Genomic DNA, 22,619 nt, shown 5'->3' on the forward strand with positions numbered 1-22,619 from the left:
GACCGTTGCCTCTGCCAAAAGAAGGTGTAGCAGAGGATGGTTTCGATCCATCGACCTCTGGGTTATGGGCCCAGCACGCTTCCGCTGCGCCACTCTGCTCAAAGCCCACCCCAGATGGGACTCGAACCCACAATCCCTGGCTTAGGAGGCCAGTGCCTTATCCATTAGGCCACTGGGGCCATCAAACGTCAGGGCGGTTCTGATCAGCTCGCATCGCACCAACCTCCGGACATTGAATAGAATGTCAATGTCTCTTGTTGCCATGACTTGGAAAAAAGAATAAACATCTGAGGTGGAGGACAGTGGTGTCTTCCACCACACAGTTAGCCCGCCTACTTTGGGACATACAATTCTTGGTTTTACTGGGACTTCAGCACTGACCACAGGACTCAAGGATCAGAGTGCTGACCATCTCACCATGGACCAACAAGCTCCTAGCTCAGGGAAACTGCTGAGCAGATCAAAACTTCATTACCAGGAATAGAAAGAGCACAGGCCACCTTGAGCCCAGTGCCAAACTCAGATGACCAGAAAGAGTCCATGCCCTACTTCAAGACGAGGCGGACGACACCGTTGTCTGCCATCAAAGAGCCAACAACGCCTGCTTGACATACAGTAAGAGGCTCCACCGAGATTTGAACTCGGATCACTGGATTCAAAGTCCAGAGTGCTGACCTTTACACCATGGAACCATGTGCATGAGAGCGGCAGGTACCAAAAATGTTCCTCATCCCAAAGTATTTTAGTGCCCAACTCAGTTTGAAGAGGTCAGACAAAGAAAGCGGATGATGCTTTCAAGAATCTTCCTCATCCCATTAGCGGGGCAACAATGGACCATGGAACACAGGAGACCCTCTCGAAGTTTAAAGGAAACTACTTAGTCCAGCTGCAATTCCAGACATGGTCAACAAAGACCACACAGATGTTGCTCCATGGATCCTGATTTGTACACCATTTTTCAGGGGCACTGTGGGCGTTGGTGGTATAGTGGTAAGCATAGCTGCCTTCCAAGCAGTTGACCCGGGTTCGATTCCCGGCCAACGCACGTCAGTCCTTTATTGCAAGTTTTGGACAAAGTCGCTCCTAAAGGAAACTCCTACTTTGTCCTTTGAGAGTAAACACATGAAAGGAGTCCATAGATCAAAACTACTGTCCATTTCTTGTAGAAAGTGTCTTAGTGACCAATTCCATTTGAGGAGGTCAGACTCAGAAAACAGAGGATGCTTTTGACCCAGCTTCCTGTATAGTACCGTTGACTGCCGGAGGGCAACAGTAACGAGAGCAGCAGGTCCCACCGAGACTTGAACTCGGATCACTGGATTCAGAGTCCAGAGTGCTGACCATTACACCATGGAACCACAGGGTACTTAGCCCCGGGTAACACTCACGTAGGACCAGGAAGACTAAAATCGGTGAGTCAGCGATGGCACATATGGCATGTCGTGAGGTGGTGGTTCAACCGTTTCCCCCTTATTTCCTTCTACGTTGAAAGTACATTGCCGGTGCGTCGTGTTAAGCTGACCTGACAAACACCACAAAGACATGAGGCGGAGAACAGCGCTGTCCTCCAACACAAAGAGAGCATACCTCCTTTTCGACCTTCTATCACAGGTTCCACCAAGGTTTGAAACTATTTATCCCCGATGTTATCCCCAAGGCAGCAAGGGCACTGGCAGGAAGCCCTCTCGTCACTGGCCCATCACAAGACTACACTTTGCAGGCTCTTCAAAGTCCAGATGGCCCTTGGCATTCTCACAGTTGACATTGTTTCACATTGTTCAAGACGGGATTACAAAGACCACAGAGGTGTAGCTCCAGGGATCGTAAGAGTGCCACCAATTTTTGGCTACCCGTACAGAAGATGTTCCAAATCACATTGGAATGGAACTTGGAAACCATGCAACGTTCTGGGGCGTTTAAGGAAACTGCTTAGTCGATCAACATTTGATGAGCAGGAATGCAAAGACCAGAGGTCACCGTGGGCAAAGTGGCAACCATACCGTATGTGACCAGAAAGTGCCCAAACAGCTAGAGACAGTGCACACACTGAGGCTTGATCAGGCGACCGTTGCCTCTGCCAAAAGAAGGTGTAGCAGAGGATGGTTTCGATCCATCGACCTCTGGGTTATGGGCCCAGCACGCTTCCGCTGCGCCACTCTGCTCAAAGCCCACCCCAGATGGGACTCGAACCCACAATCCCTGGCTTAGGAGGCCAGTGCCTTATCCATTAGGCCACTGGGGCCATCAAACGTCAGGGCGGTTCTGATCAGCTCGCATCGCACCAACCTCCGGACATTGAATAGAATGTCAATGTCTCTTGTTGCCATGACTTGGAAAAAAGAATAAACATCTGAGGTGGAGGACAGTGGTGTCTTCCACCACACAGTTAGCCCGCCTACTTTGGGACATACAATTCTTGGTTTTACTGGGACTTCAGCACTGACCACAGGACTCAAGGATCAGAGTGCTGACCATCTCAACATGGACCAACAAGCTCCTAGCTCAGGGAAACTGCTTAGCAGATCAAAATTTCATTACCAGGAATAGAAAGAGCACAGGCCACTGTGAGCCAAGTGCCAAACTCAGATGACCAGAAAGAGTCCATGCCCTACTTCAAGACGAGGCGGACGACACCATTGTCTGCCATCAAAGAGCCAACAACGCCTGCTTGACATACAGTAAGAGGCTCCACCGAGATTTGAACTCGGATCACTGGATTCAAAGTCCAGAGTGCTGACCTTTACACCATGGAACCATGTGCATGAGAGCGGCAGGTACCAAAAATGTTCCTCATCCCAAAGTATTTTAGTGCCCAACTCAGTTTGAAGAGGTCAGACAAAGAAAGCGGAGGATGCTTTCAAGAATCTTCCTCATCCCATTAGCGGGGCAACAATGTGCATGAGAGCGGCAGGTACCAAAAATGTTCCTCATCCCAAAATATTTTAGTGCCCAACTCAGTTTGAAGAGGTCAGACAAAGAAAGCGGAGGATGCTTTCAAGAATCTTCCTCATCCCATTAGCGGGGCAACAATGGACCATGGAACACAGGAGACCCTCTCGAAGTTTAAAGGAAACTACTTAGTCCAGCTGCAATTCCAGACATGGTCAACAAAGACCACACAGATGTTGCTCCATGGATCCTGATTTGTACACCATTTTTCAGGGGCACTGTGGGCGTTGGTGGTATAATGGTAAGCATAGCTGCCTTCCAAGCAGTTGACCCGGGTTCGATTCCCGGCCAACGCACGTCAGTCCTTTATTGCAAGTTTTGGACAAAGTCGCTCCTAAAGGAAACTCCTACTTTGTCCTTTGAGAGTAAACACATGAAAGGAGTCCATAGATCAAAACTACTGTCCATTTCTTGTAGAAAGTGTCTTAGTGACCAATTCCATTTGAGGAGGTCAGACTCAGAAAACAGAGGATGCTTTTGACCCAGCTTCCTGTATAGTACCGTTGACTGCCGGAGGGCAACAGTAACGAGAGCAGCAGGTCCCACCGAGACTTGAACTCGGATCACTGGATTCAGAGTCCAGAGTGCTGACCATTACACCATGGAACCACAGGGTACTTAGCCCCGGGTAACACTCACATAGGACCAGGAAGACTAAAATCGGTGAGTCAGCGATGGCACATATGGCATGTCGTGAGGTGGTGGTTCAACCGTTTCCCCCTTATTTCCTTCTACGTTGAAAGTACATTGCCGGTGCGTCGTGTTAAGCTGACCTGACAAACACCACAAAGACATGAGGCGGAGAACAGCGCTGTCCTCCAACACAAAGAGAGCATACCTCCTTTTCGACCTTCTATCACAGGTTCCACCAAGGTTTGAAACTATTTATCCCCGATGTTATCCCCAAGGCAGCAAGGGTACTGGCAGTAAGCCCTCTCGTCACTGGCTCATCACAAGACTACACTTTGCAGGCTCTTCAAAGTCCAGATGGCCCTTGGCATTCTCACAGTTGACATTGTTTCACATTGTTCAAGACGTGATTACAAAGACCACAGAGGTGTAGCTCCAGGGATCGTAAGTGTGCCACCAATTTTTGGCTACCCGTACAGAAGATGTTCCAAATCACATTGGAATGGAACTTGGAAACCATGCAACGTTCTGGGGCGTTTAGGGAAACTGCTTAGTCGATCAACATTTGATGAGCAGGAATGCAAAGACCAGAGGTCACCGTGGGCAAAGTGGCAACCATACCGTATGTGACCAGAAAGTGCCCAAACAGCTAGAGACAGTGCACACACTGAGGCTTGATCAGGCGACCGTTGCCTCTGCCAAAAGAAGGTGTAGCAGAGGATGGTTTCGATCCATCGACCTCTGGGTTATGGGCCCAGCACGCTTCCGCTGCGCCACTCTGCTCAAAGTCCACCCCAGATGGGACTCGAACCCACAATCCCTGGCTTAGGAGGCCAGTGCCTTATCCATTAGGCCACTGGGGCCATCAAACGTCAGGGCGGTTCTGATCAGCTCGCATCGGACCAACCTCCGGACATTGAATAGAATGTCAATGTCTCTTGTTGCCATGACTTGGAAAAAAGACTAAACATCTGAGGTGGAGGACAGTGGTGTCTTCCACCACACAGTTAGCCCGCCTACTTTGGGACATACAATTCTTGGTTTTACTGGGACTTCAGCACTGACCACAGGACTCAAGGATCAGAGTGCTGACCATCTCACCATGGACCAACAAGCTCCTAGCTCAGGGAAACTGCTTAGCAGATCAAAACTTCATTACCAGGAATAGAAAGAGCACAGGCCACCTTGAGCCCAGTGCCAAACTCAGATGACCAGAAAGAGTCCATGCCCTACTTCAAGACGAGGCGGACGACACCGTTGTCTGCCATCAAAGAGCCAACAACGCCTGCTTGACATACAGTAAGAGGCTCCACCGAGATTTGAACTCGGATCACTGGATTCAAAGTCCAGAGTGCTGACCTTTACACCATGGAACCATGTGCATGAGAGCGGCAGGTACCAAAAATGTTCCTCATCCCAAAGTATTTTAGTGCCCAACTCAGTTTGAAGAGGTCAGACAAAGAAAGCGGAGGATGCTTTCAAGAATCTTCCTCATCCCATTAGCGGGGCAACAATGGACCATGGAACACAGGAGACCCTCTCGAAGTTTAAAGGAAACTACTTAGTCCAGCTGCAATTCCAGACATGGTCAACAAAGACCACACAGATGTTGCTCCATGGATCCTGATTTGTACACCATTTTTCAGGGGCACTGTGGGCGTTGGTGGTATAATGGTAAGCATAGCTGCCTTCCAAGCAGTTGACCCGGGTTCGATTCCCGGCCAACGCACGTCAGTCCTTTATTGCAAGTTTTGGACAAAGTCGCTCCTAAAGGAAACTCCTACTTTGTCCTTTGAGAGTAAACACATGAAAGGAGTCCATAGATCAAAACTACTGTCCATTTCTTGTAGAAAGAGTCTTAGTGACCAATTCCATTTGAGGAGGTCAGACTCAGAAAACAGAGGATGCTTTTGACCCAGCTTCCTGTATAGTACCGTTGACTGCCGGAGGGCAACAGTAACGAGAGCAGCAGGTCCCACCGAGACTTGAACTCGGATCACTGGATTCAGAGTCCAGAGTGCTGACCATTACACCATGGAACCACAGGGTACTTAGCCCCGGGTAACACTCACATAGGACCAGGAAGACTAAAATCGGTGAGTCAGCGATGGCACATATGGCATGTCGTGAGGTGGTGGTTCAACCGTTTCCCCCTTATTTCCTTCTACGTTGAAAGTACATTGCCGGTGGGTCGTGTTAAGCTGACCTGACAAACACCACAAAGACATGAGGCGGAGAACAGCGCTGTCCTCCAACACAAAGAGAGCATACCTCCTTTTCGACCTTCTATCACAGGTTCCACCAAGGTTTGAAACTATTTATCCCCGATGTTATCCCCAAGGCAGCAAGGGTACTGGCAGTAAGCCCTCTCGTCACTGGCTCATCACAAGACTACACTTTGCAGGCTCTTCAAAGTCCAGATGGCCCTTGGCATTCTCACAGTTGACATTGTTTCACATTGTTCAAGACGTGATTACAAAGACCACAGAGGTGTAGCTCCAGGGATCGTAAGTGTGCCACCAATTTTTGGCTACCCGTACAGAAGATGTTCCAAATCACATTGGAATGGAACTTGGAAACCATGCAACGTTCTGGGGCGTTTAGGGAAACTGCTTAGTCGATCAACATTTGATGAGCAGGAATGCAAAGACCAGAGGTCACCGTGGGCAAAGTGGCAACCATACCGTATGTGACCAGAAAGTGCCCAAACAGCTAGAGACAGTGCACACACTGAGGCTTGATCAGGCGACCGTTGCCTCTGCCAAAAGAAGGTGTAGCAGAGGATGGTTTCGATCCATCGACCTCTGGGTTATGGGCCCAGCACGCTTCCGCTGCGCCACTCTGCTCAAAGTCCACCCCAGATGGGACTCGAACCCACAATCCCTGGCTTAGGAGGCCAGTGCCTTATCCATTAGGCCACTGGGGCCATCAAACGTCAGGGCGGTTCTGATCAGCTCGCATCGGACCAACCTCCGGACATTGAATAGAATGTCAATGTCTCTTGTTGCCATGACTTGGAAAAAAGAATAAACATCTGAGGTGGAGGACAGTGGTGTCTTCCACCACACAGTTAGCCCGCCTACTTTGGGACATACAATTCTTGGTTTTACTGGGACTTCAGCACTGACCACAGGACTCAAGGATCAGAGTGCTGACCATCTCACCATGGACCAACAAGCTCCTAGCTCAGGGAAACTGCTTAGCAGATCAAAACTTCATTACCAGGAATAGAAAGAGCACAGGCCACCTTGAGCCCAGTGCCAAACTCAGATGACCAGAAAGAGTCCATGCCCTACTTCAAGACGAGGCGGACGACACCGTTGTCTGCCATCAAAGAGCCAACAACGCCTGCTTGACATACAGTAAGAGGCTCCACCGAGATTTGAACTCGGATCACTGGATTCAAAGTCCAGAGTGCTGACCTTTACACCATGGAACCATGTGCATGAGAGCGGCAGGTACCAAAAATGTTCCTCATCCCAAAGTATTTTAGTGCCCAACTCAGTTTGAAGAGGTCAGACAAAGAAAGCGGAGGATGCTTTCAAGAATCTTCCTCATCCCATTAGCGGGGCAACAATGGACCATGGAACACAGGAGACCCTCTCGAAGTTTAAAGGAAACTACTTAGTCCAGCTGCAATTCCAGACATGGTCAACAAAGACCACACAGATGTTGCTCCATGGATCCTGATTTGTACACCATTTTTCAGGGGCACTGTGGGCGTTGGTGGTATAGTGGTAAGCATAGCTGCCTTCCAAGCAGTTGACCCGGGTTCGATTCCCGGCCAACGCACGTCAGTCCTTTATTGCAAGTTTTGGACAAAGTCGCTCCTAAAGGAAACTCCTACTTTGTCCTTTGAGAGTAAACACATGAAAGGAGTCCATAGATCAAAACTACTGTCCATTTCTTGTAGAAAGTGTCTTAGTGACCAATTCCATTTGAGGAGGTCAGACTCAGAAAACAGAGGATGCTTTTGACCCAGCTTCCTGTATAGTACCGTTGACTGCCGGAGGGCAACAGTAACGAGAGCAGCAGGTCCCACCGAGACTTGAACTCGGATCACTGGATTCAGAGTCCAGAGTGCTGACCATTACACCATGGAACCACAGGGTACTTAGCCCCGGGTAACACTCACATAGGACCAGGAAGACTAAAATCGGTGAGTCAGCGATGGCACATATGGCATGTCGTGAGGTGGTGGTTCAACCGTTTCCCCCTTATTTCCTTCTACGTTGAAAGTACATTGCCGGTGCGTCGTGTTAAGCTGACCTGACAAACACCACAAAGACATGAGGCGGAGAACAGCGCTGTCCTCCAACACAAAGAGAGCATACCTCCTTTTCGACCTTCTATCACAGGTTCCACCAAGGTTTGAAACTATTTATCCCCGATGTTATCCCCAAGGCAGCAAGGGTACTGGCAGGAAGCCCTCTCGTCACTGGCTCATCACAAGACTACACTTTGCAGGCTCTTCAAAGTCCAGATGGCCCTTGGCATTCTCACAGTTGACATTGTTTCACATTGTTCAAGACGTGATTACAAAGACCACAGAGGTGTAGCTCCAGGGATCATAAGAGTGCCACCAATTTTTGGCTACCCGTACAGAAGATGTTCCAAATCACATTGGAATGGAACTTGGAAACCATGCAACGTTCTGGGGCGTTTAAGGAAACTGCTTAGTCGATCAACATTTGATGAGCAGGAATGCAAAGACCAGAGGTCACCGTGGGCAAAGTGGACACCATACCGTATGTGACCAGAAAGTGCCCAAACAGCTAGAGACAGTGCACACACTGAGGCTTGATCGGGCGACCGTTGCCTCTGCCAAAAGAAGGTGTAGCAGAGGATGGTTTCGATCCATCGACCTCTGGGTTATGGGCCCAGCACGCTTCCGCTGCGCCACTCTGCTCAAAGCCCACCCCAGATGGGACTCGAACCCACAATCCCTGGCTTAGGAGGCCAGTGCCTTATCCATTAGGCCACTGGGGCCATCAAACGTCAGGGCGGTTCTGATCAGCTCGCATCGCACCAACCTCCGGACATTGAATAGAATGTCAATGTCTCTTGTTGCCATGACTTGGAAAAAAGAATAAACATCTGAGGTGGAGGACAGTGGTGTCTTCCACCACACAGTTAGCCCGCCTACTTTGGGACATACAATTCTTGGTTTTACTGGGACTTCAGCACTGACCACAGGACTCAAGGATCAGAGTGCTGACCATCTCACCATGGACCAACAAGCTCCTAGCTCAGGGAAACTGCTTAGCAGATCAAAACTTCATTACCAGGAATAGAAAGAGCACAGGCCACCTTGAGCCCAGTGCCAAACTCAGATGACCAGAAAGAGTCCATGCCCTACTTCAAGACGAGGCGGACGACACCGTTGTCTGCCATCAAAGAGCCAACAACGCCTGCTTGACATACAGTAAGAGGCTCCACCGAGATTTGAACTCGGATCACTGGATTCAAAGTCCAGAGTGCTGACCTTTACACCATGGAACCATGTGCATGAGAGCGGCAGGTACCAAAAATGTTCCTCATCCCAAAGTATTTTAGTGCCCAACTCAGTTTGAAGAGGTCAGACAAAGAAAGCGGAGGATGCTTTCAAGAATCTTCCTCATCCCATTAGCGGGGCAACAATGGACCATGGAACACAGGAGACCCTCTCGAAGTTTAAAGGAAACTACTTAGTCCAGCTGCAATTCCAGACATGGTCAACAAAGACCACACAGATGTTGCTCCATGGATCCTGATTTGTACACCATTTTTCAGGGGCACTGTGGGCGTTGGTGGTATAGTGGTAAGCATAGCTGCCTTCCAAGCAGTTGACCCGGGTTCGATTCCCGGCCAACGCACGTCAGTCCTTTATTGCAAGTTTTGGACAAAGTCGCTCCTAAAGGAAACTCCTACTTTGTCCTTTGAGAGTAAACACATGAAAGGAGTCCATAGATCAAAACTACTGTCCATTTCTTGTAGAAAGTGTCTTAGTGACCAATTCCATTTGAGGAGGTCAGACTCAGAAAACAGAGGATGCTTTTGACCCAGCTTCCTGTATAGTACCGTTGACTGCCGGAGGGCAACAGTAACGAGAGCAGCAGGTCCCACCGAGACTTGAACTCGGATCACTGGATTCAGAGTCCAGAGTGCTGACCATTACACCATGGAACCACAGGGTACTTAGCCCCGGGTAACACTCACATAGGACCAGGAAGACTAAAATCGGTGAGTCAGCGATGGCACATATGGCATGTCGTGAGGTGGTGGTTCAACCGTTTCCCCCTTATTTCCTTCTACGTTGAAAGTACATTGCCGGTGCGTCGTGTTAAGCTGACCTGACAAACACCACAAAGACATGAGGCGGAGAACAGCGCTGTCCTCCAACACAAAGAGAGCATACCTCCTTTTCGACCTTCTATCACAGGTTCCACCAAGGTTTGAAACTATTTATCCCCGATGTTATCCCCAAGGCAGCAAGGGTACTGGCAGGAAGCCCTCTCGTCACTGGCTCATCACAAGACTACACTTTGCAGGCTCTTCAAAGTCCAGATGGCCCTTGGCATTCTCACAGTTGACATTGTTTCACATTGTTCAAGACGTGATTACAAAGACCACAGAGGTGTAGCTCCAGGGATCATAAGAGTGCCACCAATTTTTGGCTACCCGTACAGAAGATGTTCCAAATCACATTGGAATGGAACTTGGAAACCATGCAACGTTCTGGGGCGTTTAAGGAAACTGCTTAGTCGATCAACATTTGATGAGCAGGAATGCAAAGACCAGAGGTCACCGTGGGCAAAGTGGACACCATACCGTATGTGACCAGAAAGTGCCCAAACAGCTAGAGACAGTGCACACACTGAGGCTTGATCGGGCGACCGTTGCCTCTGCCAAAAGAAGGTGTAGCAGAGGATGGTTTCGATCCATCGACCTCTGGGTTATGGGCCCAGCACGCTTCCGCTGCGCCACTCTGCTCAAAGCCCACCCCAGATGGGACTCGAACCCACAATCCCTGGCTTAGGAGGCCAGTGCCTTATCCATTAGGCCACTGGGGCCATCAAACGTCAGGGCGGTTCTGATCAGCTCGCATCGCACCAACCTCCGGACATTGAATAGAATGTCAATGTCTCTTGTTGCCATGACTTGGAAAAAAGAATAAACATCTGAGGTGGAGGACAGTGGTGTCTTCCACCACACAGTTAGCCCGCCTACTTTGGGACATACAATTCTTGGTTTTACTGGGACTTCAGCACTGACCACAGGACTCAAGGATCAGAGTGCTGACCATCTCACCATGGACCAACAAGCTCCTAGCTCAGGGAAACTGCTTAGCAGATCAAAACTTCATTACCAGGAATAGAAAGAGCACAGGCCACCTTGAGCCCAGTGCCAAACTCAGATGACCAGAAAGAGTCCATGCCCTACTTCAAGACGAGGCGGACGACACCGTTGTCTGCCATCAAAGAGCCAACAACGCCTGCTTGACATACAGTAAGAGGCTCCACCGAGATTTGAACTCGGATCACTGGATTCAAAGTCCAGAGTGCTGACCTTTACACCATGGAACCATGTGCATGAGAGCGGCAGGTACCAAAAATGTTCCTCATCCCAAAGTATTTTAGTGCCCAACTCAGTTTGAAGAGGTCAGACAAAGAAAGCGGAGGATGCTTTCAAGAATCTTCCTCATCCCATTAGCGGGGCAACAATGGACCATGGAACACAGGAGACCCTCTCGAAGTTTAAAGGAAACTACTTAGTCCAGCTGCAATTCCAGACATGGTCAACAAAGACCACACAGATGTTGCTCCATGGATCCTGATTTGTACACCATTTTTCAGGGGCACTGTGGGCGTTGGTGGTATAGTGGTAAGCATAGCTGCCTTCCAAGCAGTTGACCCGGGTTCGATTCCCGGCCAACGCACGTCAGTCCTTTATTGCAAGTTTTGGACAAAGTCGCTCCTAAAGGAAACTCCTACTTTGTCCTTTGAGAGTAAACACATGAAAGGAGTCCATAGATCAAAACTACTGTCCATTTCTTGTAGAAAGTGTCTTAGTGACCAATTCCATTTGAGGAGGTCAGACTCAGAAAACAGAGGATGCTTTTGACCCAGCTTCCTGTATAGTACCGTTGACTGCCGGAGGGCAACAGTAACGAGAGCAGCAGGTCCCACCGAGACTTGAACTCGGATCACTGGATTCAGAGTCCAGAGTGCTGACCATTACACCATGGAACCACAGGGTACTTAGCCCCGGGTAACACTCACGTAGGACCAGGAAGACTAAAATCGGTGAGTCAGCGATGGCACATATGGCATGTCGTGAGGTGGTGGTTCAACCGTTTCCCCCTTATTTCCTTCTACGTTGAAAGTACATTGCCGGTGCGTCGTGTTAAGCTGACCTGACAAACACCACAAAGACATGAGGCGGAGAACAGCGCTGTCCTCCAACACAAAGAGAGCATACCTCCTTTTCGACCTTCTATCACAGGTTCCACCAAGGTTTGAAACTATTTATCCCCGATGTTATCCCCAAGGCAGCAGGGCCACTGGCAGTAAGCCCTCTCGTCACTGGCCCATCACAAGACTACACTTTGCAGGCTCTTCAAAGTCCAGATGGCCCTTGGCATTCTCACAGTTGACATTGTTTCACATTGTTCAAGACGGGATTACAAAGACCACAGAGGTGTAGCTCCAGGGATCGTAAGAGTGCCACCAATTTTTGGCTACCCGTACAGAAGATGTTCCAAATCACATTGGAATGGAACTTGGAAACCATGCAACGTTCTGGGGCGTTTAAGGAAACTGCTTAGTCGATCAACATTTGATGAGCAGGAATGCAAAGACCAGAGGTCACCGTGGGCAAAGTGGACACCATACCGTATGTGACCAGAAAGTGCCCAAACAGCTAGAGACAGTGCACACACTGAGGCTTGATCGGGCGACCGTTGCCTCTGCCAAAAGAAGGTGTAGCAGAGGATGGTTTCGATCCATCGACCTCTGGGTTATGGGCCCAGCACGCTTCCGCTGCGCCACTCTGCTCAAAGCCCACCCCAGATGGGACTCGAACCCACAATCCCTGGCTTAGGAGGCCAGTGCCTTATCCATTAGGCCACTGGGGCCATCAAACGTCAGGGCGGTTCTGATCAGCTCGCATCGCACCAACCTCCGGACATTGAATAGAATGTCAATGTCTCTTGTTGCCATGACTTGGAAAAAAGAATAAACATCTGAGGTGGAGGACAGTGGTGTCTTCCACCACACAGTTAGCCCGCCTACTTTGGGACATACAATTCTTGGTTTTACTGGGACTTCAGCACTGACCACAGGACTCAAGGATCAGAGTGCTGACCATCTCAACATGGACCAACAAGCTCCTAGCTCAGGGAAACTGCTTAGCAGATCAAAATTTCATTACCAGGAATAGAAAGAGCACAGGCCACTGTGAGCCAAGTGCCAAACTCAGATGACCAGAAAGAGTCCATGCCCTACTTCAAGACGAGGCGGACGACACCATTGTCTGCCATCAAAGAGCCAACAACGCCTACTTGACATACAGTAAGAGGCTCCACCGAGATTTGAACTCGGATCACTGGATTCAAAGTCCAGAGTGCTGACCTTTACACCATGGAACCATGTGCATGAGAGCGGCAGGTACCAAAAATGTTCCTCATCCCAAAGTATTTTAGTGCCCAACTCAGTTTGAAGAGGTCAGACAAAGAAAGCGGAGGATGCTTTCAAGAATCTTCCTCATCCCATTAGCGGGGCAACAATGTGCATGAGAGCGGCAGGTACCAAAAATGTTCCTCATCCCAAAATATTTTAGTGCCCAACTCAGTTTGAAGAGGTCAGACAAAGAAAGCGGAGGATGCTTTCAAGAATCTTCCTCATCCCATTAGCGGGGCAACAATGGACCATGGAACACAGGAGACCCTCTCGAAGTTTAAAGGAAACTACTTAGTCCAGCTGCAATTCCAGACATGGTCAACAAAGACCACACAGATGTTGCTCCATGGATCCTGATTTGTACACCATTTTTCAGGGGCACTGTGGGCGTTGGTGGTATAATGGTAAGCATAGCTGCCTTCCAAGCAGTTGACCCGGGCTCGATTCCCGGCCAACGCACGTCAGTCCTTTATTGCAAGTTTTGGACAAAGTCGCTCCTAAAGGAAACTCCTACTTTGTCCTTTGAGAGTAAACACATGAAAGGAGTCCATAGATCAAAACTACTGTCCATTTCTTGTAGAAAGTGTCTTAGTGACCAATTCCATTTGAGGAGGTCAGACTCAGAAAACAGAGGATGCTTTTGACCCAGCTTCCTGTATAGTACCGTTGACTGCCGGAGGGCAACAGTAACGAGAGCAGCAGGTCCCACCGAGACTTGAACTCGGATCACTGGATTCAGAGTCCAGAGTGCTGACCATTACACCATGGAACCACAGGGTACTTAGCCCCGGGTAACACTCACATAGGACCAGGAAGACTAAAATCGGTGAGTCAGCGATGGCACATATGGCATGTCGTGAGGTGGTGGTTCAACCGTTTCCCCCTTATTTCCTTCTACGTTGAAAGTACATTGCCGGTGCGTCGTGTTAAGCTGACCTGACAAACACCACAAAGACATGAGGCGGAGAACAGCGCTGTCCTCCAACACAAAGAGAGCATACCTCCTTTTCGACCTTCTATCACAGGTTCCACCAAGGTTTGAAACTATTTATCCCCGATGTTATCCCCAAGGCAGCAAGGGTACTGGCAGTAAGCCCTCTCGTCACTGGCTCATCACAAGACTACACTTTGCAGGCTCTTCAAAGTCCAGATGGCCCTTGGCATTCTCACAGTTGACATTGTTTCACATTGTTCAAGACGTGATTACAAAGACCACAGAGGTGTAGCTCCAGGGATCGTAAGTGTGCCACCAATTTTTGGCTACCCGTACAGAAGATGTTCCAAATCACATTGGAATGGAACTTGGAAACCATGCAACGTTCTGGGGCGTTTAGGGAAACTGCTTAGTCGATCAACATTTGATGAGCAGGAATGCAAAGACCAGAGGTCACCGTGGGCAAAGTGGACACCATACCGTATGTGACCAGAAAGTGCCCAAACAGCTAGAGACAGTGCACACACTGAGGCTTGATCAGGCGACCGTTGCCTCTGCCAAAAGAAGGTGTAGCAGAGGATGGTTTCGATCCATCGACCTCTGGGTTATGGGCCCAGCACGCTTCCGCTGCGCCACTCTGCTCAAAGTCCACCCCAGATGGGACTCGAACCCACAATCCCTGGCTTAGGAGGCCAGTGCCTTATCCATTAGGCCACTGGGGCCATCAAACGTCAGGGCGGTTCTGATCAGCTCGCATCGGACCAACCTCCGGACATTGAATAGAATGTCAATGTCTCTTGTTGCCATGACTTGGAAAAAAGAATAAACATCTGAGGTGGAGGACAGTGGTGTCTTCCACCACACAGTTAGCCCGCCTACTTTGGGACATACAATTCTTGGTTTTACTGGGACTTCAGCACTGACCACAGGACTCAAGGATCAGAGTGCTGACCATCTCACCATGGACCAACAAGCTCCTAGCTCAGGGAAACTGCTTAGCAGATCAAAACTTCATTACCAGGAATAGAAAGAGCACAGGCCACCTTGAGCCCAGTGCCAAACTCAGATGACCAGAAAGAGTCCATGCCCTACTTCAAGACGAGGCGGACGACACCGTTGTCTGCCATCAAAGAGCCAACAACGCCTGCTTGACATACAGTAAGAGGCTCCACCGAGATTTGAACTCGGATCACTGGATTCAAAGTCCAGAGTGCTGACCTTTACACCATGGAACCATGTGCATGAGAGCGGCAGGTACCAAAAATGTTCCTCATCCCAAAGTATTTTAGTGCCCAACTCAGTTTGAAGAGGTCAGACAAAGAAAGCGGAGGATGCTTTCAAGAATCTTCCTCATCCCATTAGCGGGGCAACAATGGACCATGGAACACAGGAGACCCTCTCGAAGTTTAAAGGAAACTACTTAGTCCAGCTGCAATTCCAGACATGGTCAACAAAGACCACACAGATGTTGCTCCATGGATCCTGATTTGTACACCATTTTTCAGGGGCACTGTGGGCGTTGGTGGTATAGTGGTAAGCATAGCTGCCTTCCAAGCAGTTGACCCGGGTTCGATTCCCGGCCAACGCACGTCAGTCCTTTATTGCAAGTTTTGGACAAAGTCGCTCCTAAAGGAAACTCCTACTTTGTCCTTTGAGAGTAAACACATGAAAGGAGTCCATAGATCAAAACTACTGTCCATTTCTTGTAGAAACTGTCTTAGTGACCAATTCCATTTGAGGAGGTCAGACTCAGAAAACAGAGGATGCTTTTGACCCAGCTTCCTGTATAGTACCGTTGACTGCCGGAGGGCAACAGTAACGAGAGCAGCAGGTCCCACCGAGACTTGAACTCGGATCACTGGATTCAGAGTCCAGAGTGCTGACCATTACACCATGGAACCACAGGGTACTTAGCCCCGGGTAACACTCACATAGGACCAGGAAGACTAAAATCGGTGAGTCAGCGATGGCACATATGGCATGTCGTGAGGTGGTGGTTCAACCGTTTCCCCCTTATTTCCTTCTACGTTGAAAGTACATTGCCGGTGCGTCGTGTTAAGCTGACCTGACAAACACCACAAAGACATGAGGCGGAGAACAGCGCTGTCCTCCAACACAAAGAGAGCATACCTCCTTTTCGACCTTCTATCACAGGTTCCACCAAGGTTTGAAACTATTTATCCCCGATGTTATCCCCAAGGCAGCAAGGGTACTGGCAGTAAGCCCTCTCGTCACTGGCTCATCACAAGACTACACTTTGCAGGCTCTTCAAAGTCCAGATGGCCCTTGGCATTCTCACAGTTGACATTGTTTCACATTGTTCAAGACGTGATTACAAAGACCACAGAGGTGTAGCTCCAGGGATCGTAAGAGTGCCACCAATTTTTGGCTACCCGTACAGAAGATGTTCCAAATCACATTGGAATGGAACTTGGAAACCATGCAACGTTCTGGGGCGTTTAAGGAAACTGCTTAGTCGATCAACATTTGATGAGCAGGAATGCAAAGACCAGAGGTCACCGTGGGCAAAGTGGCAACCATACCGTATGTGACCAGAAAGTGCCCAAACAGCTAGAGACAGTGCACACACTGAGGCTTGATCAGGCGACCGTTGCCTCTGCCAAAAGAAGGTGTAGCAGAGGATGGTTTCGATCCATCGACCTCTGGGTTATGGGCCCAGCACGCTTCCGCTGCGCCACTCTGCTCAAAGCCCACCCCAGATGGGACTCGAACCCACAATCCCTGGCTTAGGAGGCCAGTGCCTTATCCATTAGGCCACTGGGGCCATCAAACGTCGGGGCGGTTCTGATCAGCTCGCATCGGACCAACCTCCGGACATTGAATAGAATGTCAATGTCTCTTGTTGCCATGACTTGGAAAAAAGAATAAACATCTGAGGTGGAGGACAGTGGTGTCTTCCACCACACAGTTAGCCCGCCTACTTTGGGACATACAATTCTTGGTTTTACTGGGACTTCAGCACTGACCACAGGACTCAAGGATCAGAGTGCTGACCATCTCACCATGGACCAACAAGCTCCTAGCTCAGGGAAACTGCTTAGCAGATCAAAACTTCATTACCAGGAATAGAAAGAGCACAGGCCACCTTGAGCCCAGTGCCAAACTCAGATGACCAGAAAGAGTCCATGCCCTACTTCAAGACGAGGCGGACGACACCGTTGTCTGCCATCAAAGAGCCAACAACGCCTGCTTGACATACAGTAAGAGGCTCCACCGAGATTTGAACTCGGATCACTGGATTCAAAGTCCAGAGTGCTGACCTTTACACCATGGAACCATGTGCATGAGAGCGGCAGGTACCAAAAATGTTCCTCATCCCAAAGTATTTTAGTGCCCAACTCAGTTTGAAGAGGTCAGACAAAGAAAGCGGAGGATGCTTTCAAGAATCTTCCTCAGCCCATTAGCGGGGCAACAATGGACCATGGAACACAGGAGACCCTCTCGAAGTTTAAAGGAAACTGCTTAGTCCAGCTGCAATTCCAGACATGGTCAACAAAGACCACACAGATGTTGCTCCATGGATCCTGATTTGTACACCATTTTTCGAGGGCACTGTGGGCGTTGGTGGTATAGTGGTAAGCATAGCTGCCTTCCAAGCAGTTGACCCGGGTTCGATTCCCGGCCAACGCACGTCAGTCCTTTATTGCAAGTTTTGGACAAAGTCGCTCCTAAAGGAAACTCCTACTTTGTCCTTTGAGAGTAAACACATGAAAGGAGTCCATAGATCAAAACTACTGTCCATTTCTTGTAGAAAGTGTCTTAGTGACCAATTCAATTTGAGGAGGTCAGACTCAGAAAAAAGAAGATGCTTTTGACCCAGCTTCCTGTAAAGTACAGCTGACTGCCGGAGGGCAACAGTAACGAGAGCAGCAGCAGGTCCCACCGAGACTTGAACTCGGATCACTGGATTCAGAGTCCAGAGTGCTGACCATTACACCATGGAACCACAGGGTACTTAGCCCCGAGTAACACTCACATAGGACCAGGAAGACTAAAATCGGTGAGTCAGCGATGGCACATATGGCATGTCGTGAGGTGGTGGTTCAACCGTTTCCCCCTTATTTCCTTCTACGTTGAAAGTACATTGCCGGTGCGTCGTGTTAAGCTGACCTGACAAACACTGTGACAATCGTGACAATTTCAAGTTTGCGATGACATCCACAAATAAATAGAAAGCAGAGCACAACATCATCAAGGATAAGAATGGACATCAGAATGGGAGAAAAAAAAATGGGGTGAAAATATACAACCAAAATGTCAACAGAGTGACAATAGCAATGTCAAAAATAAGCAGGATGTGAATGGGCTAAGACCAACAAGGATAAAAATAGACAACAGCGTTCGGGTATGAGGTTTGAATGTGCACTCTACAATGATTATTTTGTTCATATGTCGCCATGGGATCACGGGAAATGTCGATTCCTGCGTATGTCTGAAACATCCTGAAGTACCAGAGATGTTCCTCATCTCTGTGACAGGTCGAGTCCTATCTTGACATTTTCACCACAGAACATGAGGATCAGCACTACAGCCATGTCCACCGTCAGATCTGAACCTCCATGGAAAATGAAGAAGATGTTAGGTGGACCAGTGTAAGTGTTGTGTTTGAACTTTCCCTGATTTGAAGCTGTGGATCCACGCCCGCGGCTATGTCGGACAAGACCCGGTTACGTCCATGTTTGTAGCAGTCGATTCCCCTGGGAATCAGCTGCTGCCATCTGGCCTCCCGTCCTCAGGCAGCAGGTTCCAGTACCGTTTTTCCACCAGACTCATGAATAATAGAAGCCGATGGCCTGTTGCCTGCCCATCAGGCACACACACACACACACACACACACACACACACACAAGTGTAAAGCTTCCACTGCACCTACACAAACAACCCACATGCATATATGCACATTTATTTACATAGTTTGCACACGTTATGAATTATTTAGATTTCGCCACTGATATTTTTCTGCAGGAAACACAGAAAACACAGGCGGTAACTGAGGTGCAGGTGCACCGGGGGCGCCGGTAGAATTGTTATGCTATAAAATTGGCATACCGGTAGGGGGACAGGGTTGGGGGGGTCAATTCAAGACTCGTTCACAGCGGGAAACAAGTGAAGTCTTCAGCTTTGCTTCAGAGCATGAACAGAGCAGAGCCTACCTGATGTCATTCACAATGTTTGTGTACCAGAAGAAGAGGCCTCTCATCAAATAACCTTGGGGACACAACACACTAGGGCAAGTCCGGGCACCGACGTATGACTTCTCAAACGGTACAATGCCATTCAGAAGCAACACAAATGGTCCACTCTTGCCTGAAGAAGAGGGAGCCAACGGAGTCATGCGTTCACTATGACCTGCTCCACTCTTGGATGCAATTCTTAGGTGACCTCAAAGCAAGGATTAAGATCTATGTGTCCTTTGGACACAAGATGGGTCTGATCTTAAGGATGTTTCAAAAGTGCAAGAAGGGAACTCTGGCTCCCTCTTTATATGGGGAGAGTATGAAAAAGACGCCAAGGTTCCACTAAATAACAGGGTCATCCAAGGACGGAGTGAAACTGCGAAGCTGACGCAGCCTTGTGGGTCCGGCAACAAGGGCAAAAACAACATAAAAAAAAGGCGTTACTTGAAAACCAACAGCAATCACATCTTCTCAGGAGAAACAATGACGGATTGAACCAGACCTTCAAACAATTCAAGGTGTCGCCTGTAAAAAAAATTGTGATTATCAACCAAAGATAAATATATTCAGAGATTGGATAAAGGTTTGTCAATAATTGTTGACCAATGATAAGATGATCTACATAACAAATGGAAATAAAGACTGAAAAGTCTGAAAAAGTTGGTGGATCAGACTGAAGGTGTTTATGTTCCACTGAGTAGCTTCTTTTCGGATTGTAAAGTTCTCACAACTGCTGAGCTTGAATTTAGGGTCAGGAAGTAGCTTCTCCAAGGGAAGCTTTTAGTATAGCATTCTCACAGAACCCCACTGCCTCTGCAGAGCATCTACCACCGCAGAGTCCACAGGAGAGCTGCCTCCATCGCCAAGGACCACGTCCACCCCCAACGTGGACAGTTCACACTCCTACCCTCCGGCCAGAGCTACAGGAGTGTGAAATGTAAAACGACACAATTAAAGAACTCGTTCTACCCGACTGCCATCGGACTCTTAAACAGCTGACACTCATTCTTCTTGCACAAGTCCAATGCCCACTTCAAGTGCACTCTTCCTTGTGCCTGCACCCTGTGAGTTGCACACCAAGATGCACTCAAATGCACTCAAACATCAAAATGCACTGCGGACAGAAAAGTACAACTTTCACAGTACAGGGAAACACATTTCTACACTGTACATGGGACGATAAATGCTTTGAACCTTGAAGCTCCACTCAGAAACAAACCGCCGAAGAGGAAGACGACATGGACAACATGGAGGTGGAAGCTGCCATAGCGGTCACGGAATAATAACCATGGACTGTCAGATGGTTGAAGCATTTTTATCTTCTCCCTGCACTGATTCCCCTGTGAAGAAGCCCGTTAGCCGTTGGCTAACTCCGGACTTATTCTGCTGAAAATGTAGATGTTCTTCTGCGAGACCTGGAAACCTGTCCGAGGCTCAACAGGACAGAAGAGGTCGGACTTCTTAAGTGCCCAATTTGTCGCTGCTTCTGTCTTTTTTATCCCAAGGAAACATCTGACCAGCAACCAGGATAGATTTAAAAAACGGCACTCAGCGAGAAATGGGCGTGGCTTATGAGTTCCACCAATCATCTTGCACCTATGAGGAACACATGGTTCTAGAACTGACCTGGGCATTTTACGCCCAGCAGGCCACATCCTGTTTTGTATTTTTATCAGGTCTGCCAAACTATTTTCTTTGAATAGTTTAAAAAGTAATTTCAATCAATATTGAATCTGGAAACTTATTTTTGCTTCCTTTTTTTTCCCAAAATAATGTTGGTCGGTACATTTATATTATTATTCATGATTTTAAAATTAGAATAAAATGTCGAAAGATTTAAATATCTAAATTGCAATTTTCATCTTGTTCACCGAGTTGGCCCGTACATAAAGATAAAATAAGAAATGTGGCCCTCCAGCCAAAATAATTGCCCACCCCTGTTCGAGAAGATGAGGCCCATGGTTCCTGGTTCCTCTGCTGAACAAACACACTGAGGAACTTCTCAGAAGGTTTGAGAAACTGCAAGAAGATCCTCCAGCAGCTCCAGATTCCCGCCGCAAAACAGGAAACAGGAAGTAACAGGCTGAGGTCACAGGTGGGAGGCCGGCGTTTGATCCAAGGGCTTGGAGCCACATCAAAGACCAACGGCTGGGTCTCTCACACACACACACTCACACACACACACACACAAACACAAACACACACACACACACACACACACACACACACGGGAAAAAAAAGCCTTGGGCTTGGCGTTCACCTCCTGCCCTCTGGCGCCCCCTGCTGGACGGGCCAAGCAACTGCGCTGCACTTCCGGGTTGCGTGACGTCACCAGGTGCTCACTCCATCTCTCTTTTCTCTCCCTCCCCTTCCTCTATCACTCCTTCTCTCACTCTTTTGCTCTCTCCCTCCCTTCTCCTGGCTCATTCCCTCAATCACTTCTCTTTCTCCCTCCCTAACTCCTCTCCAAAATGCCATCCCTTCTTTCTCCTCGCTCTCATTTCATCTTCCTTTTCTCTCCAGCCTCTCGAAGTTACCATTTAAACGTCCCTCCCGCGGTGACGTCACGGGGGAGATAACGCGAGATTCCGCGTGATTCATCCACCGCGCTGAAATAAAGTTTCGGGGATTGTAAAAAAGAGACTAATACCGAGGTAATACTGTAAATAACGGAATTAAACGAAGAAATACTCACATGTACTTCGGGCAATGTGGCTAGGAGGTGGAATAGACGCAAGTGGAGGTAAGTAAGCTAATCTCGGCTAACGAGGGGCGGGGCTTAACCTGGACCGACCAATCACCGGGAGACATGTAGCACAGCCGTAGCTTCAGCTAAGCTAATCATTCACGGACAGTTTGGTCTTCAAACCCGCTGATGGTGTTTGGAAAGTGGAAGGAACTCGAAAAACATGGAGGTAAACTTCTCGAACCGGGAACTTCATCGCTGAGTCCACCAGGAAGCGGTGACGGCCGCCAGATGGTGCCAAACACAAGTAACACACACATACACACACACACACACACACACACACACACACACACACACACACACACAATGGGAGATCAAGAAGGAGGCCTCTCCAGTTTTAATTTGAAACCAAACCGATAGAAATCAATAAATAACTGAAAACCAACTAGGCCTTCAAATATAATCCATTAGTGATTTCTGTTTTTGTTTTTATCCTTGTTGTTGTTTTGGTTTGTCTATTTTTTTTTTCATTCTGTTGCCTCTTATCGTTGTTGTTCATT

General features: G+C 48.6%; 45 non-coding genes across 45 annotated transcripts; 9 read left to right on the top strand and 36 right to left on the bottom strand.

The window, feature by feature from the left end:
- Positions 1-27: 27 nt before the first annotated feature.
- trnam-cau (transfer RNA methionine (anticodon CAU)) lies at positions 28-99 on the bottom strand. The gene has a single exon. It is a non-coding gene; the product is annotated as a tRNA-Met (tRNA).
- A 7-nt stretch (positions 100-106) lies between these two features.
- Positions 107-179, bottom strand: trnar-ccu (transfer RNA arginine (anticodon CCU)). Its single transcript has one exon. It is a non-coding gene; the product is annotated as a tRNA-Arg (tRNA).
- Positions 180-620: 441 nt separating this feature from the next.
- trnaq-uug (transfer RNA glutamine (anticodon UUG)) lies at positions 621-692 on the bottom strand. The gene has a single exon. It is a non-coding gene; the product is annotated as a tRNA-Gln (tRNA).
- Positions 693-973: 281 nt separating this feature from the next.
- trnag-ucc (transfer RNA glycine (anticodon UCC)) lies at positions 974-1,045 on the top strand. Its single transcript has one exon. It is a non-coding gene; the product is annotated as a tRNA-Gly (tRNA).
- Positions 1,046-1,286: 241 nt separating this feature from the next.
- trnaq-cug (transfer RNA glutamine (anticodon CUG)) lies at positions 1,287-1,358 on the bottom strand. The gene has a single exon. It is a non-coding gene; the product is annotated as a tRNA-Gln (tRNA).
- A 732-nt stretch (positions 1,359-2,090) lies between these two features.
- On the bottom strand, positions 2,091-2,162 carry trnam-cau (transfer RNA methionine (anticodon CAU)). The gene has a single exon. It is a non-coding gene; the product is annotated as a tRNA-Met (tRNA).
- Positions 2,163-2,169: 7 nt separating this feature from the next.
- trnar-ccu (transfer RNA arginine (anticodon CCU)) lies at positions 2,170-2,242 on the bottom strand. The gene has a single exon. It is a non-coding gene; the product is annotated as a tRNA-Arg (tRNA).
- A 441-nt stretch (positions 2,243-2,683) lies between these two features.
- trnaq-uug (transfer RNA glutamine (anticodon UUG)) lies at positions 2,684-2,755 on the bottom strand. The gene has a single exon. It is a non-coding gene; the product is annotated as a tRNA-Gln (tRNA).
- Positions 2,756-3,173: 418 nt separating this feature from the next.
- On the top strand, positions 3,174-3,245 carry trnag-ucc (transfer RNA glycine (anticodon UCC)). Its single transcript has one exon. It is a non-coding gene; the product is annotated as a tRNA-Gly (tRNA).
- A 241-nt stretch (positions 3,246-3,486) lies between these two features.
- Positions 3,487-3,558, bottom strand: trnaq-cug (transfer RNA glutamine (anticodon CUG)). Its single transcript has one exon. It is a non-coding gene; the product is annotated as a tRNA-Gln (tRNA).
- A 732-nt stretch (positions 3,559-4,290) lies between these two features.
- On the bottom strand, positions 4,291-4,362 carry trnam-cau (transfer RNA methionine (anticodon CAU)). The gene has a single exon. It is a non-coding gene; the product is annotated as a tRNA-Met (tRNA).
- Positions 4,363-4,369: 7 nt separating this feature from the next.
- trnar-ccu (transfer RNA arginine (anticodon CCU)) lies at positions 4,370-4,442 on the bottom strand. Its single transcript has one exon. It is a non-coding gene; the product is annotated as a tRNA-Arg (tRNA).
- A 441-nt stretch (positions 4,443-4,883) lies between these two features.
- Positions 4,884-4,955, bottom strand: trnaq-uug (transfer RNA glutamine (anticodon UUG)). Its single transcript has one exon. It is a non-coding gene; the product is annotated as a tRNA-Gln (tRNA).
- Positions 4,956-5,236: 281 nt separating this feature from the next.
- Positions 5,237-5,308, top strand: trnag-ucc (transfer RNA glycine (anticodon UCC)). The gene has a single exon. It is a non-coding gene; the product is annotated as a tRNA-Gly (tRNA).
- Positions 5,309-5,549: 241 nt separating this feature from the next.
- trnaq-cug (transfer RNA glutamine (anticodon CUG)) lies at positions 5,550-5,621 on the bottom strand. The gene has a single exon. It is a non-coding gene; the product is annotated as a tRNA-Gln (tRNA).
- Positions 5,622-6,353: 732 nt separating this feature from the next.
- On the bottom strand, positions 6,354-6,425 carry trnam-cau (transfer RNA methionine (anticodon CAU)). Its single transcript has one exon. It is a non-coding gene; the product is annotated as a tRNA-Met (tRNA).
- A 7-nt stretch (positions 6,426-6,432) lies between these two features.
- trnar-ccu (transfer RNA arginine (anticodon CCU)) lies at positions 6,433-6,505 on the bottom strand. The gene has a single exon. It is a non-coding gene; the product is annotated as a tRNA-Arg (tRNA).
- A 441-nt stretch (positions 6,506-6,946) lies between these two features.
- On the bottom strand, positions 6,947-7,018 carry trnaq-uug (transfer RNA glutamine (anticodon UUG)). The gene has a single exon. It is a non-coding gene; the product is annotated as a tRNA-Gln (tRNA).
- Positions 7,019-7,299: 281 nt separating this feature from the next.
- trnag-ucc (transfer RNA glycine (anticodon UCC)) lies at positions 7,300-7,371 on the top strand. The gene has a single exon. It is a non-coding gene; the product is annotated as a tRNA-Gly (tRNA).
- A 241-nt stretch (positions 7,372-7,612) lies between these two features.
- Positions 7,613-7,684, bottom strand: trnaq-cug (transfer RNA glutamine (anticodon CUG)). The gene has a single exon. It is a non-coding gene; the product is annotated as a tRNA-Gln (tRNA).
- Positions 7,685-8,416: 732 nt separating this feature from the next.
- Positions 8,417-8,488, bottom strand: trnam-cau (transfer RNA methionine (anticodon CAU)). The gene has a single exon. It is a non-coding gene; the product is annotated as a tRNA-Met (tRNA).
- Positions 8,489-8,495: 7 nt separating this feature from the next.
- Positions 8,496-8,568, bottom strand: trnar-ccu (transfer RNA arginine (anticodon CCU)). The gene has a single exon. It is a non-coding gene; the product is annotated as a tRNA-Arg (tRNA).
- Positions 8,569-9,009: 441 nt separating this feature from the next.
- On the bottom strand, positions 9,010-9,081 carry trnaq-uug (transfer RNA glutamine (anticodon UUG)). Its single transcript has one exon. It is a non-coding gene; the product is annotated as a tRNA-Gln (tRNA).
- A 281-nt stretch (positions 9,082-9,362) lies between these two features.
- On the top strand, positions 9,363-9,434 carry trnag-ucc (transfer RNA glycine (anticodon UCC)). The gene has a single exon. It is a non-coding gene; the product is annotated as a tRNA-Gly (tRNA).
- Positions 9,435-9,675: 241 nt separating this feature from the next.
- trnaq-cug (transfer RNA glutamine (anticodon CUG)) lies at positions 9,676-9,747 on the bottom strand. Its single transcript has one exon. It is a non-coding gene; the product is annotated as a tRNA-Gln (tRNA).
- A 732-nt stretch (positions 9,748-10,479) lies between these two features.
- Positions 10,480-10,551, bottom strand: trnam-cau (transfer RNA methionine (anticodon CAU)). Its single transcript has one exon. It is a non-coding gene; the product is annotated as a tRNA-Met (tRNA).
- A 7-nt stretch (positions 10,552-10,558) lies between these two features.
- trnar-ccu (transfer RNA arginine (anticodon CCU)) lies at positions 10,559-10,631 on the bottom strand. Its single transcript has one exon. It is a non-coding gene; the product is annotated as a tRNA-Arg (tRNA).
- A 441-nt stretch (positions 10,632-11,072) lies between these two features.
- On the bottom strand, positions 11,073-11,144 carry trnaq-uug (transfer RNA glutamine (anticodon UUG)). The gene has a single exon. It is a non-coding gene; the product is annotated as a tRNA-Gln (tRNA).
- Positions 11,145-11,425: 281 nt separating this feature from the next.
- Positions 11,426-11,497, top strand: trnag-ucc (transfer RNA glycine (anticodon UCC)). Its single transcript has one exon. It is a non-coding gene; the product is annotated as a tRNA-Gly (tRNA).
- Positions 11,498-11,738: 241 nt separating this feature from the next.
- Positions 11,739-11,810, bottom strand: trnaq-cug (transfer RNA glutamine (anticodon CUG)). The gene has a single exon. It is a non-coding gene; the product is annotated as a tRNA-Gln (tRNA).
- Positions 11,811-12,542: 732 nt separating this feature from the next.
- Positions 12,543-12,614, bottom strand: trnam-cau (transfer RNA methionine (anticodon CAU)). Its single transcript has one exon. It is a non-coding gene; the product is annotated as a tRNA-Met (tRNA).
- Positions 12,615-12,621: 7 nt separating this feature from the next.
- On the bottom strand, positions 12,622-12,694 carry trnar-ccu (transfer RNA arginine (anticodon CCU)). Its single transcript has one exon. It is a non-coding gene; the product is annotated as a tRNA-Arg (tRNA).
- A 441-nt stretch (positions 12,695-13,135) lies between these two features.
- Positions 13,136-13,207, bottom strand: trnaq-uug (transfer RNA glutamine (anticodon UUG)). Its single transcript has one exon. It is a non-coding gene; the product is annotated as a tRNA-Gln (tRNA).
- Positions 13,208-13,625: 418 nt separating this feature from the next.
- On the top strand, positions 13,626-13,697 carry trnag-ucc (transfer RNA glycine (anticodon UCC)). Its single transcript has one exon. It is a non-coding gene; the product is annotated as a tRNA-Gly (tRNA).
- A 241-nt stretch (positions 13,698-13,938) lies between these two features.
- trnaq-cug (transfer RNA glutamine (anticodon CUG)) lies at positions 13,939-14,010 on the bottom strand. Its single transcript has one exon. It is a non-coding gene; the product is annotated as a tRNA-Gln (tRNA).
- Positions 14,011-14,742: 732 nt separating this feature from the next.
- trnam-cau (transfer RNA methionine (anticodon CAU)) lies at positions 14,743-14,814 on the bottom strand. Its single transcript has one exon. It is a non-coding gene; the product is annotated as a tRNA-Met (tRNA).
- A 7-nt stretch (positions 14,815-14,821) lies between these two features.
- Positions 14,822-14,894, bottom strand: trnar-ccu (transfer RNA arginine (anticodon CCU)). Its single transcript has one exon. It is a non-coding gene; the product is annotated as a tRNA-Arg (tRNA).
- A 441-nt stretch (positions 14,895-15,335) lies between these two features.
- On the bottom strand, positions 15,336-15,407 carry trnaq-uug (transfer RNA glutamine (anticodon UUG)). Its single transcript has one exon. It is a non-coding gene; the product is annotated as a tRNA-Gln (tRNA).
- Positions 15,408-15,688: 281 nt separating this feature from the next.
- Positions 15,689-15,760, top strand: trnag-ucc (transfer RNA glycine (anticodon UCC)). Its single transcript has one exon. It is a non-coding gene; the product is annotated as a tRNA-Gly (tRNA).
- Positions 15,761-16,001: 241 nt separating this feature from the next.
- trnaq-cug (transfer RNA glutamine (anticodon CUG)) lies at positions 16,002-16,073 on the bottom strand. The gene has a single exon. It is a non-coding gene; the product is annotated as a tRNA-Gln (tRNA).
- Positions 16,074-16,805: 732 nt separating this feature from the next.
- On the bottom strand, positions 16,806-16,877 carry trnam-cau (transfer RNA methionine (anticodon CAU)). The gene has a single exon. It is a non-coding gene; the product is annotated as a tRNA-Met (tRNA).
- Positions 16,878-16,884: 7 nt separating this feature from the next.
- Positions 16,885-16,957, bottom strand: trnar-ccu (transfer RNA arginine (anticodon CCU)). Its single transcript has one exon. It is a non-coding gene; the product is annotated as a tRNA-Arg (tRNA).
- A 441-nt stretch (positions 16,958-17,398) lies between these two features.
- trnaq-uug (transfer RNA glutamine (anticodon UUG)) lies at positions 17,399-17,470 on the bottom strand. The gene has a single exon. It is a non-coding gene; the product is annotated as a tRNA-Gln (tRNA).
- Positions 17,471-17,751: 281 nt separating this feature from the next.
- On the top strand, positions 17,752-17,823 carry trnag-ucc (transfer RNA glycine (anticodon UCC)). Its single transcript has one exon. It is a non-coding gene; the product is annotated as a tRNA-Gly (tRNA).
- A 244-nt stretch (positions 17,824-18,067) lies between these two features.
- Positions 18,068-18,139, bottom strand: trnaq-cug (transfer RNA glutamine (anticodon CUG)). The gene has a single exon. It is a non-coding gene; the product is annotated as a tRNA-Gln (tRNA).
- Positions 18,140-22,619: the final 4,480 nt, after the last annotated feature.

This window comes from Fistularia commersonii, chromosome 36, assembly GCF_037954325.1.
Source record: "Fistularia commersonii isolate RoL2024-O1a breed Wild chromosome 36, RoL_Fcom_v1.0, whole genome shotgun sequence".
Taxonomy (NCBI): Eukaryota; Metazoa; Chordata; class Actinopteri; order Syngnathiformes; family Fistulariidae; genus Fistularia; species Fistularia commersonii.